Here is an 18,564-nt window from a genome sequence, read left to right as displayed (position 1 = left end):
TGCCACCCCAGTTCAGACATGGCCACATGCAAATCAGTCTGACCCTGTTCCTCATGGGAACAGTCCAGCTTGAACTGCCAAGCCATGCCTTCCCTGGACCGGAAACAAGCTTCCTAGGACCGGTTTCTGGCATTTCAGCCGTCTTCAGCCAGGCTTGCTTGAATCCAGTGGCAAAGAGGGCAAGGGACTCACGTCTGAGCATACCCTGCCAACTTATGGCAAACAAAGCGGTACAAAAGGGGGTGGTGATGGACGGAGCATCAGAACCAATCAAACACTCACACCCAGTCAACAGATCTGGGTTCGATCCATCACCGTTCTTTAGCCCACTCTGCCACCCCAGTTCAGACATGGCCAGATGCAAATCAGTCTGATCCTGTGCCTCATGGGAACAGTCCAGCCTGAACTGCCAAGCCATGCCTTCCCTGGACCGGAAACAAGCTTCCTAGGACTGGTTTCTGGCATTTCAGCCGTCTTCAGCCAGGCTTGCTTGAATCCAGTGGCAAAGTGGGCAAGGGACTCACGTCTGAGCATACCCTGCCAACTTATGGTGAACAAAGCGGTACAAAAGGGGGTGGTGATGGACGGAGCATCAGAACCAATCAAACACTCACACCCAGTCAACAGATCTGGGTTCGATCCATCACCGTTCTTTAGCCCACTCTGCCACCCCAGTTCAGACATGGCCACATGCAAATCAGTCTGACCCTGTGCCTCATGGGAACAGTCCAGCCTGAACTGCCAAGCCATGCCTTCCCTGGACCGGAAACAAGCTTCCTAGGACCGGTTTCTGGCATTTCAGCCGTCTTCAGCCAGGCTTGCTTGAATCCAGTGGCAAAGTGGGCAAGGGACTCACGTCTGAGCATACCCTGCCAACTTATGGCAAACAAAGCGGTACAAAAGGGGGTGGTGATGGACGGAGCATCAGAACCAATCAAACACTCACACCCAGTCAACAGATCTGGGTTCGATCCATCACCGTTCTTTAGCCCACTCTGCCACCCCAGTTCAGACATGGCCAGATGAAAATCAGTCTGATCCTGTGCCTCATGGGAACAGTCCAGCCTGAACTGTCAAGCCATGCCTTCCCTGGACCGGAAACAAGCTTCCTAGGACCGGTTTCTGGCATTTCAGCCGTCTTCAGCCAGGCTTGCTTGAATCCAGTGGCAAAGTGGGCAAGGGACTCACGTCTGAGCATACCCTGCCAACTTATGGCGAACAAAGCGGTACAAAAGGGGGTTGTGATGGACGGAGCATCAGAACCAATCAAACACTCACACCCAGTCAACAGATCTGGGTTCGATCCATCACCGTTCTTTAGCCCACTCTGCCACCCCAGTTCAGACTGTCTGAACTGGGGTGGCAGAGTGGGCTAAAGAACGGTGATGGATCGAACCCAGATCTGTTGACTGGGTGTGAGTGTTTGATTGGTTCTGATGCTCCGTCCATCACCACCCTCTTTTGTACCGCAATCCTATTAAAGCAGATGGTTTGTGCACACTTCTCAGCAGCCATTGCCCTTTGGCGCCACTGTTCACAGATTCAAAAGCACATAAAGAGCAGTGCACCGAGAAAAAAAGTCTTTTTAGTCTCTTTGTATTTTCTTTCAATCCTTTATTTATCAAATCCAAATGAAATTTCACTCAACAGCAGCCAACGCATTTCGTTCTATTTGGCAACAAACCATGAGAACTTCTTCAGGGCTGCAAACAAAAATAACATAAAACAAATATAAAACACAGTGTCATATTACTTGACTGACGGACATAATTGAGACTTATTACAATCTTACAGATATACAGACAAAGATAAGACATTTAAAAATATATTTTTTATTTTTTCACATTCAGCACAGACCTTGAAGAACTACATAAATATTACACACAAGAAGATCTTTGTTTGCTTATTTCTCTACCTTTTTCTTATTTACTCTATTCACTTTTTCTGTTTCCGGCAGTCTATTTTTCATAAATGTCTGTGATTGGCAAATTTCCATGTGTGGCGGCTCAGCATGGCCCAAATTTAGCAGCTATCTCCATCCCTGATGTCTTCACATAGCATTTTAGTGCATTTTGTGTAGTGGTTTCTTGTCCCACCCACAAAAGTGGAGTACCATTTTTATTGTGGGAGTTAGAGTTCCAGGTTTGCAAGAGCTTCTACGTAAGAAAACCTCAGGATGACTATGTAAGTCACCCCACCCTGGATTCCCCTAAGTGTCTAGTTGTAATAAAGGAGTAGGTTTTCTAGGTTTTCCTGTGTGCTGGCTTAGTAATGCCCCAAAATACTGATGTATCCAAATTGTGAAAAAGAAGTCAGTTTTCGGTGGAAAAATGTGAAGTGATCATCCATGGGTTTATCACCGGTTTCTACCACAAGCTGGAATTAGGTTGAAAGCACAAAAATAGGCTAAGAGCTACCGCTTTGAAAATTTTCAAAACTATAGTAAAAAATGTGGGGCCTCATTTATGAAAATTGACGCATTGCTGCAAGATAACAGCAATGCGTGACTTTTCATTGCACCCTCCTTGCGACACCAATGATGCGTCATATTTATAGTATGACGCATCATGTCGCAAGGAGTTACAGATACGTCAGTATTTCTGACGTATCTTTACGTGCAAAAATGATGCATTGCTAGAGTGTGTCACAAAAGAGGCACAACTCCAGCAATGGGTCATTACACATGAGCAAGTCCCATGTGAAATGTGCCTGCGTCAGTCTTAAGCCTGCCGTGAGGCAGGCGTAAGATATTGATGCATTTACGTCCTAGAAGTGGCGCAGTGAAATCTTATAGATTTCACTGCGTCTTTTCTATGACCCTTTCTTGCATCAGAACGCCCACCCTGCATACAATATACCTGGCGCAGGTATAATGTGGTGCAGGAGTTTACAAATTGACGCATCTATCTAGATGCGTCACTTTGTAAATATGGTGCAACAAGGCACATTTTTTACGCCGTTGGTGCGTCACAAAAAGTGACGCACCGGCGGCATAAAAGTGACGCAAGGGCTCATAAATAAGCCCCTTGGTTTTTAATTCAGCTCTGCGTGTTTCTGAAAGCTGGGAGGATGGCGAATTTAGCATCGCAAACCTTTTGCTTTTTTGCAGAACACATTTTTCCTATTTTTCCCAATAGTCACAAAATGTAGCAATTGTTTTTTAATTTCTCTATCCCATATACAAACCATGGGTACATTTATGATGTTGGAAGAAAAGGAAGCAAATTTGGTATGCATACTTACTGTAGACAAAAAGTTATGTACACTTCAGAACAAACATCTCCAAATTGCCATAAAAGGGCTTAGCAATGGCAGAGGGGAGACTCAACAGTTAAGGGCTTAAGTAGCCATTTCATTCATGTCTCAGGTCTGCTTTTTAGCTTATGTGCAGTTTTAAACTGCTACTTTGACCTGGCAAAATATACCTTTTGCCAGGCTTAAACCTCACTTTTTAATATATATAAGTCACCCCTATGGTAGGCCCTAACAGCTTATAGGGCAGGATGCTTTGTTTTTAAATAGTTCAACATGTACTTTTAGGTTGTATATGTTCCGGTAGTGAAAAACTCCTAAATTGTTTTTTACTACTGTAAGGCCTCCCAAAGGAAAAACTTGGGTTATCTTATACATTTAATAAGTGCTAACATTTGATTGGGAACAGGTGGAAATGTTATGTTTGGTCTTAAATGTATTGTAATTTAAAATCCTCAGATTTTAAGCAACAATTCTGAAAATGCCACTTTTAGTAAGTTGTCATTTTTTTGTCCAAGCAATGTTGTGCCTGCAGCATGACACCAGCCCTTTGTCACCCCAGGTGTTTTGGAGCCTCGGCAGGGGAAGGAAGGAAATTTCCAGAACTAGATGGTAGGAGACCCTAGAACTAGAAGTCTCGCCCACTTAAAAGGATGGCATTTATTTAAGAGCTATTTGCCTTGTCTTCTTGATTCTTTATGTAAACAATGCTTCCAGCTTCCTCTGTAGTCTTCACCACAATCTGCACAGCACAGTAACCTGGAATCTTTAAATCACAGATGAATAATTGGCTTTCTCCGCAATCAACATCTACTGTCTAAAGCTTTTTGTACAATAAACTACATTTTACAGTCACATCTGCAATTCTAGACACACCTATTACACATTCTTATACTGTTCTACATTACTATTTACATTTTTGAATTCATTATTTATTGTTTCAAAATAAAATATAAATAGTACAATTTATAACATCAATATAAATATGCTTATCATTCCTAATTACAAAATGCAATGTTCTACATTACTAGTTCTAGTAGCATTATATATTAGTATAATTCATTATTATACATAGTTTTTATCATATATCATACAGTGAACAGCTGTCTCCTGCTACAATTGCTATTTCTGCATTTTCTTCAATTACCACACCCATCACTACACGATAAAAGAAAACCCTAGTGTCCATGACAGTTTCCAGAAAGTGTCATCCCTCCACTTTCCATTCAACCCTGTCACTGAGTTCATTTTTTAAACTTGTGGCTCAAAATTTGCAAACGCAAGCAGTCAAGGCTTACGCCAGGAGGCAGAAAAGGAGATAGAACTCGAATATTGTATTAAGAGTAATCATGCTTGTTAAACTCAATCTTCTGCCAAGCCTTCTTTTAATATGGCCTGCTGTAGAGAGGGGGTTTACAATAAAACCCTCACAATCCAATATGTGAGTCATAGTTCCCGTGCTAACCATTAAAAATCTCCTGATGTCTCTGAACACACTTGTCTCCAAACGTGCAGTGTGTCTGCGAGTGCACAAATTGTCCTGTGAATTGATAATGGAAGATTGATCAATCACAGGAATGTGGGGGGCCCAAAGATGTGATGCCTAGGGCAGTGAAACCACCTACTCCTGGGTGGGGTAGTCCAATAGAGGGAGCACCCTTCAAATGGGCTTGCAGTGCTACAACATTGTAGCAAGGCCAATGGAAGAGGGCTCCTCTATACTGTGTCGCCTCATGAGGCAGCTGGCACAGGTAAACGTGGTGAGGCAGGGTGGGGCGGGATGGGGTGGGAGGTGGGGAAGTTGACAGACAACGGAATAGGTATAATTAAATAAATAAATAATACTATTCCGTCATCTGTCGAGTCCCCCCCGCACCCTTCCCCCCCGCTCCACCATGCTTAACTGTGCCGGATGCCGCTGGTCCCCTCTCCTGGGCCATAGGCAGTAGACCATGCTTTCAAGACCTAGGGGAGTGGAAGCAACTAACTTATTCCTCATAGCCATGGTGTAGCATTGAAAGACTTTGCGGAGGACCCCTCTCCTTTGTTCCTCACAGCCATGGTTCAGTGCTGTGAGGCCCATGGATTGAGGGCCCCCTCTTAATGCTACGATATGAGTGAGAGTCGCAGAAGAAGAGGAGGGGCCGCACGTGGTCCAGAGGTGTTAAGTGCCCAGTCTTCCCAAATGATGGCTTCATTTTACTGTGCACCCAGTAGACGGGGTGAGGAGACACTTTTACTTTGCACCAGGGCTGATGGCACCATTGCTGTGCTACTCACCTCTCTTTCATGGACCTCATAGCCATTTTCCAGTTCTGTGAGGCCTGGAAGAGGCCTTCCCTCTCCTGGACCTTGCAGTCACAATGGGACACTCAGGGTAGGAGGCACCCACTCATGAGTTTAGGAACAGTGAACCATGGCTGTGAGGCCCATGGGGAGGCTCTCTCAGGGGTGTAGTTAGCAGTAGTGCAGCAGGTGCAGTGCACCAGGGATCAAGGATGTCAGGAACTGAGTACACCCACATTATGACTGCGTTTTACTGTCCAGCATCACTGTCTTGCATCAGGGCCAATGGATACATTACTGTGCCACATGTCCCTTCTCTCATGTACCACACAACCATGATCCAGAGCTGCAAAACCCAGACAAGGCAGATCCTACCCTAAGTCTTACAGCGGTGGTCAACTGCTGAGAGGCCCAAGAGAGGGAGACTGCTACTCTGGGCTATGCAACACAGGTCCATGGCTGCAATGCCTGGGGAAAGAGGCCCTTCTGAAGGGCGTAGCTGTCAATATTGTACCAAATGCAGTGGGACCATAGTCTTGTGTGATATAGGTCCAATGCACTCAAATTATGGATGTATTTTCCTGTCTAGTCAGTGACCAGAAGGTATTGGGTAGAAGTAGTTTACCTTACTTGAACCAGGGCTGACTGCACAAGCCAGGGACAGGAGGAGAGAGAGTGGCCCATTTAGCTTGCTTCACCAGGGCCCCTGGCACCGTTGCTACAACAATGACCTTCTCTTCTGGGACTCACAGCCATGATCCAGTGCTGCGAGACACATGAGAGTCCTCCTCTCCCCAGGCCCTTACAGCATGGTCCAGTGCTCTGAGGCCTACTAAAGTATGGTGGCACAGTGCAGGATTGTTCTTCATTTTAGATGTGTGTCCTGCATCCTGCAGCAGGCTCCTGCAGGATGCCAAATGCCCAACTTTTCTTTGCTTGCCAAACAACTGATGCAGGCAGGCAGGCTAATCAATTGGGGATGTAAAACTGTTTAGAAGGGAGGCCTGAAGTAGCCCTGGCCAGTGGAAACTCACAACTCTGACTCTGTGAACAACCACTGTGCAGAAGAACAAGGAGGACACCATTTGCTAACATGGTAACAAGGAGGGAGGACTTGTACCACTGGAAGTGACCTAAACAGACTACTCTGTTAAAATGCTTACTCTTAGGGGTGCTAAAAAAGTAGGAATGCAAACATTGAGAATGAAACTGCCCTGAATGAACAGCATCCACTCCAAAATCTTTACTTTAAGATAATGGCTAGTCAGCCCATGAGCTAATGAAAGATAAGGAGAAAAAGGTCCAGGAAGAACACGATTTGCCCAAGATCAAACAGTGTGGTCAAGTAGGAGCACCAAGATTGTAACGAGGACTCCCTCTTTTAAGACACATAACTTTCCCAGTATACCACATGCTTTATCTGTTAAAGAGAATATGGGTCTGATTTATAACAGGCCATAAAGGGATTACAATCCCAAAATGAACTCTGTGATTTTTGGCAACATTCATGTAAATATCTTCTTGGTAAAACCACAAGCACAGAAATGTTCCTGCTTAGTAATAAAGAAAAGTTGGCTTCTGTACTTAGGAGGGAGTCCTACGGGTAGGGTGGATGAGGGTGGAGACTGTTCTGCGCTTTTAGAATTTAGGGATTGTTTCTTGTTATCATGGCACGTCCGCCATGTCCCAGTACTGAGAGGTCAAAGGGAGGTAGGGCCAGCAGAGCTGAATCACAATGGGAAAGGCCGTACCCCTCTTGGGCCACAAAGGCATGTTCAAGAGCTGCAAGAGTCAAGGAACAGAAATGCCTTGGTCTTACTGTGCTGGTGCATGGGTCAGAGGCTGAGGGGCCCTTCTCCCTTGGACTTTGCAGTCCTGGTCAACAACTGCGCGGCCCAAAGATGTGGGCCCTAGGTTTCTCTTTGATTACTTCTGGAGATTAAATCATTTTTTTTCCAGTGACTTTCCTGTCTGCAATCAGCGTTAATTTCCTCAGATCCCAGTCCACCAAGGCCCTAAAAAATGCCTCCATGCTGGACACAGAGGGGGTATTGTGATGTTGTGGTGTGACTCATGTGATTTCTACTATAGGGCTTGGAAAGTAGGGTGCGATCACTCCCTTGGGAACTGCTGAAGCAGATCTCAGCATTAAAGGTGGAATGGGATGGGGTCCACAGAGTTGGTTTACTCTAGTCTCTCCCCCCTCTGAGTGTTCCGTCTGATAAGCTGGAGGTGGCATTCTAACTGAAATGTTTTTGTTTGTTGCTGGTTTTGGCAGCTGGCCATTGTACGGCTGACCTTGGGTTGTGAGTTAATGGGAGGGATCCATTGTTAAGCGTCCAGGGGCCAGAGAACCATTATCCTGCTCTGATACAGGGGCTGAGTCAAATAATGAGATGGGAGACTAGGGCTGAGGAGGTATACCCACAACAGACATGGCAACCAAGACTGCCTCCACTGGGGAGTTAAAACTCCTGTCCTGGAATATCAGAGGCATGGGATCCCCATCTAAACGCCATAACGTCCATAGTTATATTCACCGTACGGAAGCAATTATAGTCATGCTAAAGAAACGCAACTCACAGCTGAGGAGGGGCTCTGTCTCTTTCCGGAGATGGAGGGGGCAGCTATTTGCTACTAGATACTTACCGTACTCACGGGCAGCCCTATTGTGGATTCGAAGCAACTCATAAAAATATTGACCCAGAGAGGTGATATGTAATAGTAAAAGGCAGGCTAATGAGTAGAGAAGTAACACTTGGGAGCATATACGCACCGAACCAGGTGCGTATAGGCTCAATTCCTCCAACAATTATCCAAGCCACTTTCAGGTGTAGGTACAGGGGATTTGATCTTGGGAGGGGATTACAACTGTGTGGCAGACATATATCTGGTTAGATCCACCCCTACTACATGAAACATTAGTGGCTATGACCTCCAATGGCCTTCGGGACTGGATGGGGCATTGGGAACTCCTAGATGTATGGAGATTGCAAAATGGTCAGCAACGGGACTACTCATTCTTTTTGACGCTTTATTGCTTACACACCAAGTTAGACATGTTTTTAGTTCGGCCCAACTTAGTTCAGCAGTGACAGGCGTGGAGTACTTGGGATGTTCCCAGTCTGATCATAGTCCATTGCTCCTAAGACTGTCCCTGACCCGTGAAGGTGCGGTCATTCTGGTTTGGAGCCTTGACCCCGCCCTGCTGGAAGACGTGTGTTTCAGACAATCACTGTCCACATCCATATCTGAGTATTTCCAACTGAACCGGGACATGGCGAGTTCCTCCTTAATCAAATGAGATGCATTCAAAGTGGTGGTGAAAGGTCAATGCATGGGTCAGACAGTAGGTGCGATGCGAGAACTTGACAGAGAGCTCTGCACTCTGGAGACTCAAAACCACTCACTACTTAATAAACTGGGGGCAGGGGAGGAGGCCTAGAGACAATTCTCGGAAATCAGAAGTAAATACAAAACAGCCTTAGAACATTTGCACCTTCGAGACCGCCGTGCCTATCAGGAACGACAACACGTGGAAGATCAGGGAGAATATTTCAATGGCTGGTTAGTCTTGAGTGTATAGGCACACTCATTACTCGATTACAGGCTATCGGCGGGGAAGTGTTATACTCGCCTAGAGTCATCAATTCCACATTCTGTGAGTATTACACTTATCTGTATGGGAAACCAGGAGAAGTGCCCATAGACTCCATAGATGGATACCTAGGAGCGCTACACTTAAGTAAGGTGGATCCCACAGTGCAAAAAACACTACGAGAAGCAATTTCCAGACAAGAAATTTGAGTCGCAAACAAAGAAAGGGCCAAGGGGAAAACACAAGGACCTGATATACTCCCGGCAGAGTTTTACTCCACCTTTATATAAAGATTGACCCCCACCTGGAGAAGGTGCATACCGATTCATTGTGTATTGGCGAGCTACTGACCACTACAAGAGAGGCATTGGTGATTTTATTTCCCAAGACCAAATCAGGACTTGCCTGTCCATCGGACTTTTGTCCACTCTCCATCTTAAACATGGACATTAAAGTACTCAGCAAATGTTTGCCCACGAGATTGCTCCTACATATGCACAAACTGATCCACGTTGAACAAAACTGATTTATCCCATCCACATCGACCTCCGTGAATGTGAGAAGGCTATACCATATTTTATTCCATCATAGCATCTCCATATATCCAGAAGCCGTGGTAATGGCAGTGCACAAAACCTATTTCTGGGACAACAAATATGAAACTGTCAATAGGTTATATTTTGTTTCCAAGAAGAAGAAATTGACCCACTTTACACTTATCATTAAGAAAGGGTTGCATGTTTTGGAGCTTTAGAACATTAAGGAACACATTTTCATCAGCGAAAAGCTAATGAACTTGACAGAAATCCAACACAAACTGCATCTTTTATGTATGCACAAAGTCATTTTATGTAATTATTTTTCAAAGGCTTTCTGCCAGTTGTTTTGGATAATCATTCAAACTGATGTCTGTTGTTCCTCCTATATATTCTGCTTGCACAAATGGTACATGTCTAGGTTCTACTTGCACAAAAGATATATGTAGACACACAGGTATAGATTCAGTCTAAGCCTTTGACTCCCTTAGATGGGACCTCTTGATGCACATGATGAGAGAGATGGGACTGGGAGAAGGATGGCTGAGATGGGTGCAGTTACTCTATACGTGTCCCACAGCCATAGTCAGAACTGGAGGAATGGTCTCTGCAACTTATGATATATTCAGAGGGACTAGACAGGGCTGCCCATTACCCCCCCATTGTTTGCCTTAGCAATTGAGTCATTAGCTGGACGCTTCAGGTGAGAGGGAATACAATAAGGCTCCGTCTCGATTTGAAGGTGCATACAACTTTCCTATAAGCAGATGACATAGTGTTGTCCCTTGGTGAGGGCCCCCAGGGGATATCATATGCTATGAATATTCTAGAGGAATTCACCAACCTGACAGGGCTCCGAGTCAGCACACTCAAAACACGTCTTCCCAGTGACACCCTCATTGCCCAGACCTGTGACTGGTATAAACTGGACTCCTAGTTCATTCAAATACATGGGCATTCAGGTGTTCCACGAGCAAACAGACCTTATGGAGGGTAACCTTGTCCAGGCGCTCTGCTCCCTGAAAACGTGTATATCATTCCGGCGCTCACTCAGGCTAACAGTTATGGCCAGAGTGGCACTCTCCAAAATGATCATCCTCCCGAAGCTCTTATATTGTTTTGTCAAACTCTCAGTGGTGATCCCGCAGGGTAGGTTTTGAACCCTGGAGTCGATGCTGAGAGATCTGATTTGGGATAGCTAGAGAAATAGAGTCTCACTAGCAGTGATGAGGCGGTCCCCGGAGTTGGGTGGTCCTGGTGCACCAGATTACAAAGCGTACTATTTGGCGGTGCAGCTTCAATGGCTTGCCCAGTGGCTAGATGGGAAGGGGTTGGAGACAATGGGTACCACGATGCTGACAGGCTGAAGGTTACTTTAAAAAATGCTAAACCCCAAAATCCAAATACGGGCCCCTGGCGTTCTGCTGCAGGTGGTGCTAAAATACTAGAACAGAAGCACTCGGCATGTGACGGGGATTCCCCTTCATGCACCCGACCTCCCTCTTGTGGGTTTGCCGTGGGGTGATGTCTCCTCCTTTTCCACAGAAGGCCAGTTGAGAGATTGGACAGCAGCAGGTATTACAATGGTTTGAGACTGTTATCAAGAAGGAGAACTAATCCATCTAGATGAATTCCTTATGCAATAAGACTTACCACTTGTGCAGTTCCTAAACTACAGCACATTGATGGGGACCTTTAGTGCAATGGAGGGGAGAGGCAGTCAGGAACCAGTTATACATACAGTACTACAGGAGGTGGTGACACTCAGATTGGCAGGACTGACTCACTGTCAGGAAAACTGCTCTCCCACCCCTGCTGCTCCACCATTAAGTAAGGCCTCTCCGAGCCCTGAACTCCCGTAGTGTTGGTGTTTGAGGCCCTTCTCCACCCGCAGGTTATACCTGCACCTCATCCCTGGTGGTCCAGTGGACCTCTGACTTCTTTCTCTCGCTCCGCTTTCTGCCCCTTTCTGCTCTGTTTTCACCCTTTCACTCTCTAAAGCACTTTTCTTTTGCTTCTGCTCCGTTTCACCCTCTGACTCCTTTTACTCGCTCAGCTTTCAGCCCCTTTCTGCTCTGTTTTCACCCTTCAGCTTTTTCACCCTTTCACCCTCTATAGCACTTTTCTACTGCTTTCAGCTCTGTTTCACCCCTTATTCTTCTCATCCTTGGACTCTTTATATCTGTTTTCCTTTTCTTTTTCACCCTTTTCCTCTTTTTTTCCTCTTCTTTCTTTTGCTTGCTTTTCCCCCATTTTTCCCACCGCTGCTGCCCCCATGGCCCCTCCCCCCAGCGTGACCTGCCCGAGCCAGTCCCACTTCCCGCTCCCGCCTCCCAGCTGTCCAGCTCTCCCTGACCCCTACTTAATGGCGGACGCCCGTAGCTGGCGCACCGCTGGCACCCCTAAGGCAATCCCGTCTGTGCCCTTCCGTTTCCCGACCGCCACCAGCACCAGGAACCCTGGACCTCCGCACCACCAACGGTACAACCCAGCAGCAGTCCACGCACTCAACTCAGACCGCAACAACTACAAGCTAGCATCACCAGCCGACACCCATGGACCCTTCAGCTGTCACCACTGCTGGCACACTTGCAGCACCGCAGGGAACATGGACCCAGCACAACCCACCCGCAAGAACACAACTAAACCGAAGACCCTGCAATGCTTCCTCCTTAACGTCCGATCACTCCACAAACATGCCACCGAAATCTGGGACCTCCTTGACAGCACCACCTCGGACTTAGCATTCTTCACCGAAACCTGGACCAACACCACCTCAGGACTGGACATCGCCATAGCCATTCCCCAAGGATACAAGATCTCTCGGAAGGACCGCCCCACCCGCCCAGGAGGAGGAATTGCCATTGTCCACAAATTCACCCTCCGATGAGCCAACAGACCTGATAGAACACCTACACTTCAAGATACAGGCCAGCCCTACCACCACCCTCTGAGGATCTCTCATCAACCGACCCCCCAGACCCTGTGGACCTTTCACCAACTCCATCACAGATATCATCTCCCCGCAAGCCATCGCATCCACCAACTACACCCTGCTGGGAGACCTAAACTTCCACCTCAACAATCAACTAGACCTCAACACCACATCCCTCCTGGACAACCTCCACAACATTGGACTCCGCCAGATCGTGACCGAACCCACGCACTCAGCAGGACACACCCTCGACCCCCTCTTCACAAGGTAATGTAATGTAATTGGAACTTGTAAAGTGCTACTATCACTCCGAGAAGCATCATGCGCTGAGCGGAACCTGAGGATGGAAGCATACTGGGTGGCTGCGATACGTGAGGGAAAGGCATTAAGGAGAGTTCTACACATAGCGCTAGATGTTGAAAACATCCAAGTCTTTAGGGCTTTCCTGAAAAGAGTCTCGGATTGGATCTGGCGGTGCTGGTTTGGGAGTTTGTTCCATGCTTTAGAACCTATTACTGCAAATGATTTTCCTCCCTTCGAGACAAGTCTGAAAGCTGGTATTTTCAACAGGTTAGCGTTGGACGACCTAAGACTCCGGGAGGGTGTGTAGTGCGCTTGAATCTGGTGTGAAGATAGTGGGGACCTGGGGCGTGGACTATCCTGAAGGTGATTATCAGTACCTTAAACTTATCAGTACCTTAAACAGAACTCTTTAATGGATTGGCAGCTGAAGCAGAAGACCCCCTAGGCCACTTCAGCACTAGGCGTGCTGCTGCATGTTGGACCATTTGAAACTTGTGCAAAATTGACTTATTTGCACCTGAGTAGAGGCTGTTGCAGTAGTCCAGTCTGCCACTGTTTGTCTGGCTGAGATGGGGAGCAGATGCAAAAAAATGTAAGTGTTTTTATGATATGGAAACAAGTACCAGCGACTGCCAGTGCTTGTTGTTTGAAGGAAAGGGAGGCTTAAAATGTAATTCCCAGGTTTCTGACCACTTTCACAGTGTTGGGCGGGGGGTGGTGTCGGCTGGCCACCTAGTCTTAAGAGAGAAAGTGTTTTCTTGCCCGAGTGGTAGTATTTCTGTTTTTTGGAATTACACTTTAGATGGTTAGTTTTCATCCAATTAAAGGTAGCAGTAAGACATAGGCGTAGGTTTTCTTCCGCCTGTGTGGTGGTATTGTCCAATACCAAGATTAGCTGCTTATCGTCCGCTTATGAAATGGTCTCTATGTTGAATAACAATATCAGGCTTATTAATGGGGCCATATAGGCATTGAAAAGTGTTGTGCTAAGACTGGACCTCTGAGGGACACCAGAAAGCAGTGTTTTTTCTTCTGATTTGAATTGGCCTAGTGTGATAACTTGTCTGCTGTTCTGCAAGAAGTTCTTTAGCCAGGCAAGACTGTATGGGAGATGCTAAAGGATGCAGGATGGTCTAGAAGGATGACATGTGGGACCGTGTTGAACGCAGCCAACAGGTCTAATAACACTAGGACAGCAGGAAACTCCATCACTTCCAGCCACACCACCGAACTCCCGTGGACAGACCACCGATGCGTCCACTTCACCTTCAGCACACACACCATCCACAGACACGAGCACCTGCTCCCGCGAAGGAACTGGACCAAAATCACCGACGACCAGCTCACCTCCTCACTCAGCAACTCCACCCCAACCACCACGGAAGACAACGACCCCAACACCGCAACCTGAACTGTGCACAGATGGATCTCCGACACTGCCAACACCAAAGCCCCTCTCAAGAAGAACAACAACACACACGCCAAGAAAGCCAGATGGTTTACTACCTAACTTCGAGAGTCCAGACGCACATCCGCCGCCTCAAAAAGGGCTGGTGGAACTCCAAATCCACAGAAGCCCACAACAACTTCAGAGTCACCACCAACGCCCACCACCAACTTATAAGAAAAAGAGGAAAAAAGCGATCACAGACAGAATCTCCACACACGTGCACAACAGCAAAGAACTCTTAACATTAATAAGGAGTTGGCCCAACCCACCAGTGAGTCTGCTGACATTCCTCCCTCACAAGAACTCTGCAACAAACTCAGCACTTTCTTCCACCACAAAATCAAGAACATTTACGACAACTTTGACGAAGACAACCAACACACTGAACCCTCATCAGCCACCCCCGACACCCTGAAGCCAACGATTGACAACTGGACAGCCCTCACCAACGAAGACACACTGAAGACAATGAAGTCAATCCACTCCGGGGCCCCCACAGACCCCTGCCCCCACCACATCTTCAACAGAGCCGCCAACACCATAGCACCCATGCTCTGCCACACCATCAACCACTGCCTGGCGAATGCCTCCTTCCCCGATGAATGGAAACATGCCGAGATCTACCCCCTCCTGAAGAAGCCCTCAGCGGACCCCACCAACCTCACAAACTACAGACCCACCTCCCTGCTCCCGTTCTAAGCAAAAGTCATCGAGAAAGGCATCAACAGCCAACTTGCCACCATCATCGAAGAGCACAACATCCTCGACTCCTCTCAATCCGGCTTCAGGAAAAACCACAGCACAGAAACCACCCTCCTCGCCGTAACAGAAAGCATCTGCTCCCTACTGGACAGAGGAGAAACAGTAGCCCTCATCCTCCTTGACCTCTCAGCGGCTTTCGACACAGTCTCCCACCGCACCCTAACACGCAGACTCCACTACGCAAGGATCCGGGACAAGGCCCTCGGCTGGATCCACTCCTTCCTCTCCAGCAGAATGCAGAGGGTCAGACTCCCTCCTTTCCTCTCAGACCCTACACCAACCACCTGCGGAGTCCCCCAGGGGTGCTTCCTCAGCCCCACGCTCTTGACCGTATACATGGCTCCACTCACCCCCATCGTTTGAACCCACGGACTCAACATTGTGCCATAAGCAGATGACAACCAACTCATCCTCTCCCTATCCAACGAACCCAACACAGTCAAACACAACTTTCAAGAAGGCATGGAAGCTGTCGCCAAATGGATGAAAAGCATCTATCTACAACTCAACACCTCCAAAACAGAAGTTCTCATCATGGGCCCAGACCCCGATGCCTGGAACGACACCGGGTGGCCCCCGCCCTCGGAAGCCCTCCCACCCCCACGGACCACCCACACATCCTTGGAATCATCCTGGACTCATAATAGACCGACAGATCAACTCCGTCGCATCCTCCGGCTTTCACACCCTCTGCCTCCTACGTAAGACCTTCAAATGGATCCCCCTCGAGCACAGAAAGACCGTCAATCACACCCTCGTCACCAGCAGACTCGACTATGGCAACGCACTCAACGCTGGAATAAACAAAAACCTCATCTGCAAGCTACAAAACATCCAGAATGCCGCTGCAAGACTGGTCCTCAACCTGCCAAGTCACTGCCATATCTCCCAGCATCTGCGCGCAGTCCACTGGCTCCCCATCGAAGCTAGACTCACCTTCAAGATTCTCACCCACGCACACAAAGCCCTCTACAACACAGGACCAGCATACCTGAACAGCCGACTCAAATTCCACGCACCCATAAGGACCCTACGATCAGCCCAGCTCTCCTACACCATGGTCCCCCTCACCAGAAAGACCAGATCGGGAGGCCATTTCTTCTTTTTCCTCACGGCCAGAGCCTGGCACGCACTACCGCTCCACCACAGACAGACAACATCGCTCCCCAGCATCATGAGAAACCTCAAAACATGGCTCTTCGACAGACCCCCTCTTTGATGGACTGGAACCTGCACCCCCCCAGCGCCTTAAGACCCTTACGGGTGAGTAGTCATGCTTAACAAACACGTGATCAATTGATTGATTGAAATGGCCCAATAAAGCAATCATGGCGATAACAGTGCAGCCCTTCAAAAATGTACAGGGAAAATGGGCAGCCCTGGTGGGGATGGGCCTGTCAGATGCAAAGTGGAGTAGAACACTGAGTAAGCCAAAGAAAATCACTAGGAACTCCAATTGTAAATTTACTTAGTTCAATATTCTGCACATGACCTATCTCACCCCACACATTCTCAGCATAATGTACAGGGAAACAGGACAGCAAGGCCCAAGGTGTGAGACCCTGAATGTAAGATTCACACATATGGTATCGGATTGCCCTGGTTTAAAAATTTACTGGCAACGGATTGTTGAAATATTAAATGATGTGTTGGCATGCTTCTTACCTTGCAGGGCAGATATCGGCCTGCTGGGTTTGTTTCCGCGATCTACAGGTACTAAATTTGTTGATCTTGCACTAGTACTAGCAAGAAGGCGTATGGCCCTTAGGTGGTGGGTGGTAGTAGGGCCCAAAGTGATTGACTGGGAAAAGGATGTATCCGCCTGGGTCAGAGCGGAAGAAAGAGCCTTAACAAAAGAAGACAACCAAAGCATCGACCACTTGAAGCATTATGGTCCGAGGTTGTGTGAATATGGGATAGCAGGGGGCTAACAGTACGGAGACCTCTCCCAGAAAGACACCGAATGGAGACTGAAAAGGAGAACTCTAACCCACCTATCACAAACCCGGAAATGGAGACCAAATGCTCAATCGAATTCCGAAATACCTCACCGTGACATGCCATTACTTCTTGAGACCCTTAATGTTTGAGAGAACAATGTTGGATATACAATTTAGGTACATGTAACACCTACTTAGACACCCGTCCCCAGGATGCAGTATCTGTTGATTAGTTTACTATGTTGAATGTTATACCTAGTCTTATTGTAATGCAATAAGATATTTACTATTTGACTATGATTCATGGCTCCCCTGTGGAATAAAGTATCAAACAATTTTGAAGGCACAACCAATGGGAAATGTTTAAATGACCCTGGGGTTCCTTTGTCTGAACTGTGTTTATACCTTCTGTGTTAAGTACACTAATGTCTTCACCCCCCTTTATTATTACTTGTTATCTGTTTTTCATTTTCCCTACTTACTGATTCATAATGCACAGTGCCTAGATATGTATAAATTGATGTCTCAATGAAAAAGCCAATAAAAAAGATATTTAAAAATAAAATATGGACTGCTGTGCTGTTTGAAGAATCTGAAGGGAGACTGGAAATGCTGGCCTTGAACCTAGGACTCCAGAAGTGACTCTAAGGGTAAGTTGGCAGACCTCCTTTGTGAGCTACTGGGATGCAACAAGCTTTCAGGAGCCTTTTCACTACAACTGTCCACCTGACCAGTTCCAACTGAATTTACCATCCACAGTGCTCTGTTGGAGTAGGTCCTAACCCACAAATGGTGCCTCCCTGGTCCTGGACCCTTGGCTGGTGCTAGAGCATTATCCTCCTGTCCCCACACAGCAAGAAGTCGGACTTAGAAAACGGAGACCAGGATTGCAACAGCCATCAAAGTCAAATCGCTGGTTGGTCTGCACTTGCCAGTTTGCCCTACTGAAGGAAATCCGACTTCAACAAATGGTTCTAAGTTCGAACGCAGAGGCTTTATTGGGGTCAATGCCAACCTGCATATGATGGTTGACGTGGTCATAAGTACAGTCCCACTGGCCTATGAATTGAACAGTATTGCTAACACTTCCAGAAGTACTTGGACAACAATGAGCTCTGCATCAAGATGGACAATGAAATTGGGAATTAAACTAGAATATAAAATTGCTCGGCCCATGTGCAACTAAATTACACATTTCACTAATATATTGAGATGGAAGTAATGTACAATTATTAACGTTGCCCCCAGGCCTGGAAGCAGATCCAGCACCAGACAAGATTGTAAGAAGACGATGTTGCATTTTCAACTAAAACATACATTTCATTGCCCAAATCGACACATCACATCAAATAGTGGAACTAACAAGATCACAGGATCATTGGCGCATGCCAGACTAGACTAATGCAATCTACCCTGAGTTATGTTATGTTTTTTTATGGTATGGTATGGTATGTTATGCTATAAGACGGAAGACCCTCAGCCATTCCACACTATATGCATTT

Source organism: Triturus cristatus, chromosome 8 (genome assembly GCF_964204655.1).
Source record: "Triturus cristatus chromosome 8, aTriCri1.1, whole genome shotgun sequence".
Taxonomy (NCBI): Eukaryota; Metazoa; Chordata; class Amphibia; order Caudata; family Salamandridae; genus Triturus; species Triturus cristatus.
Note: the sequence above shows the minus strand (reverse complement) of the source record.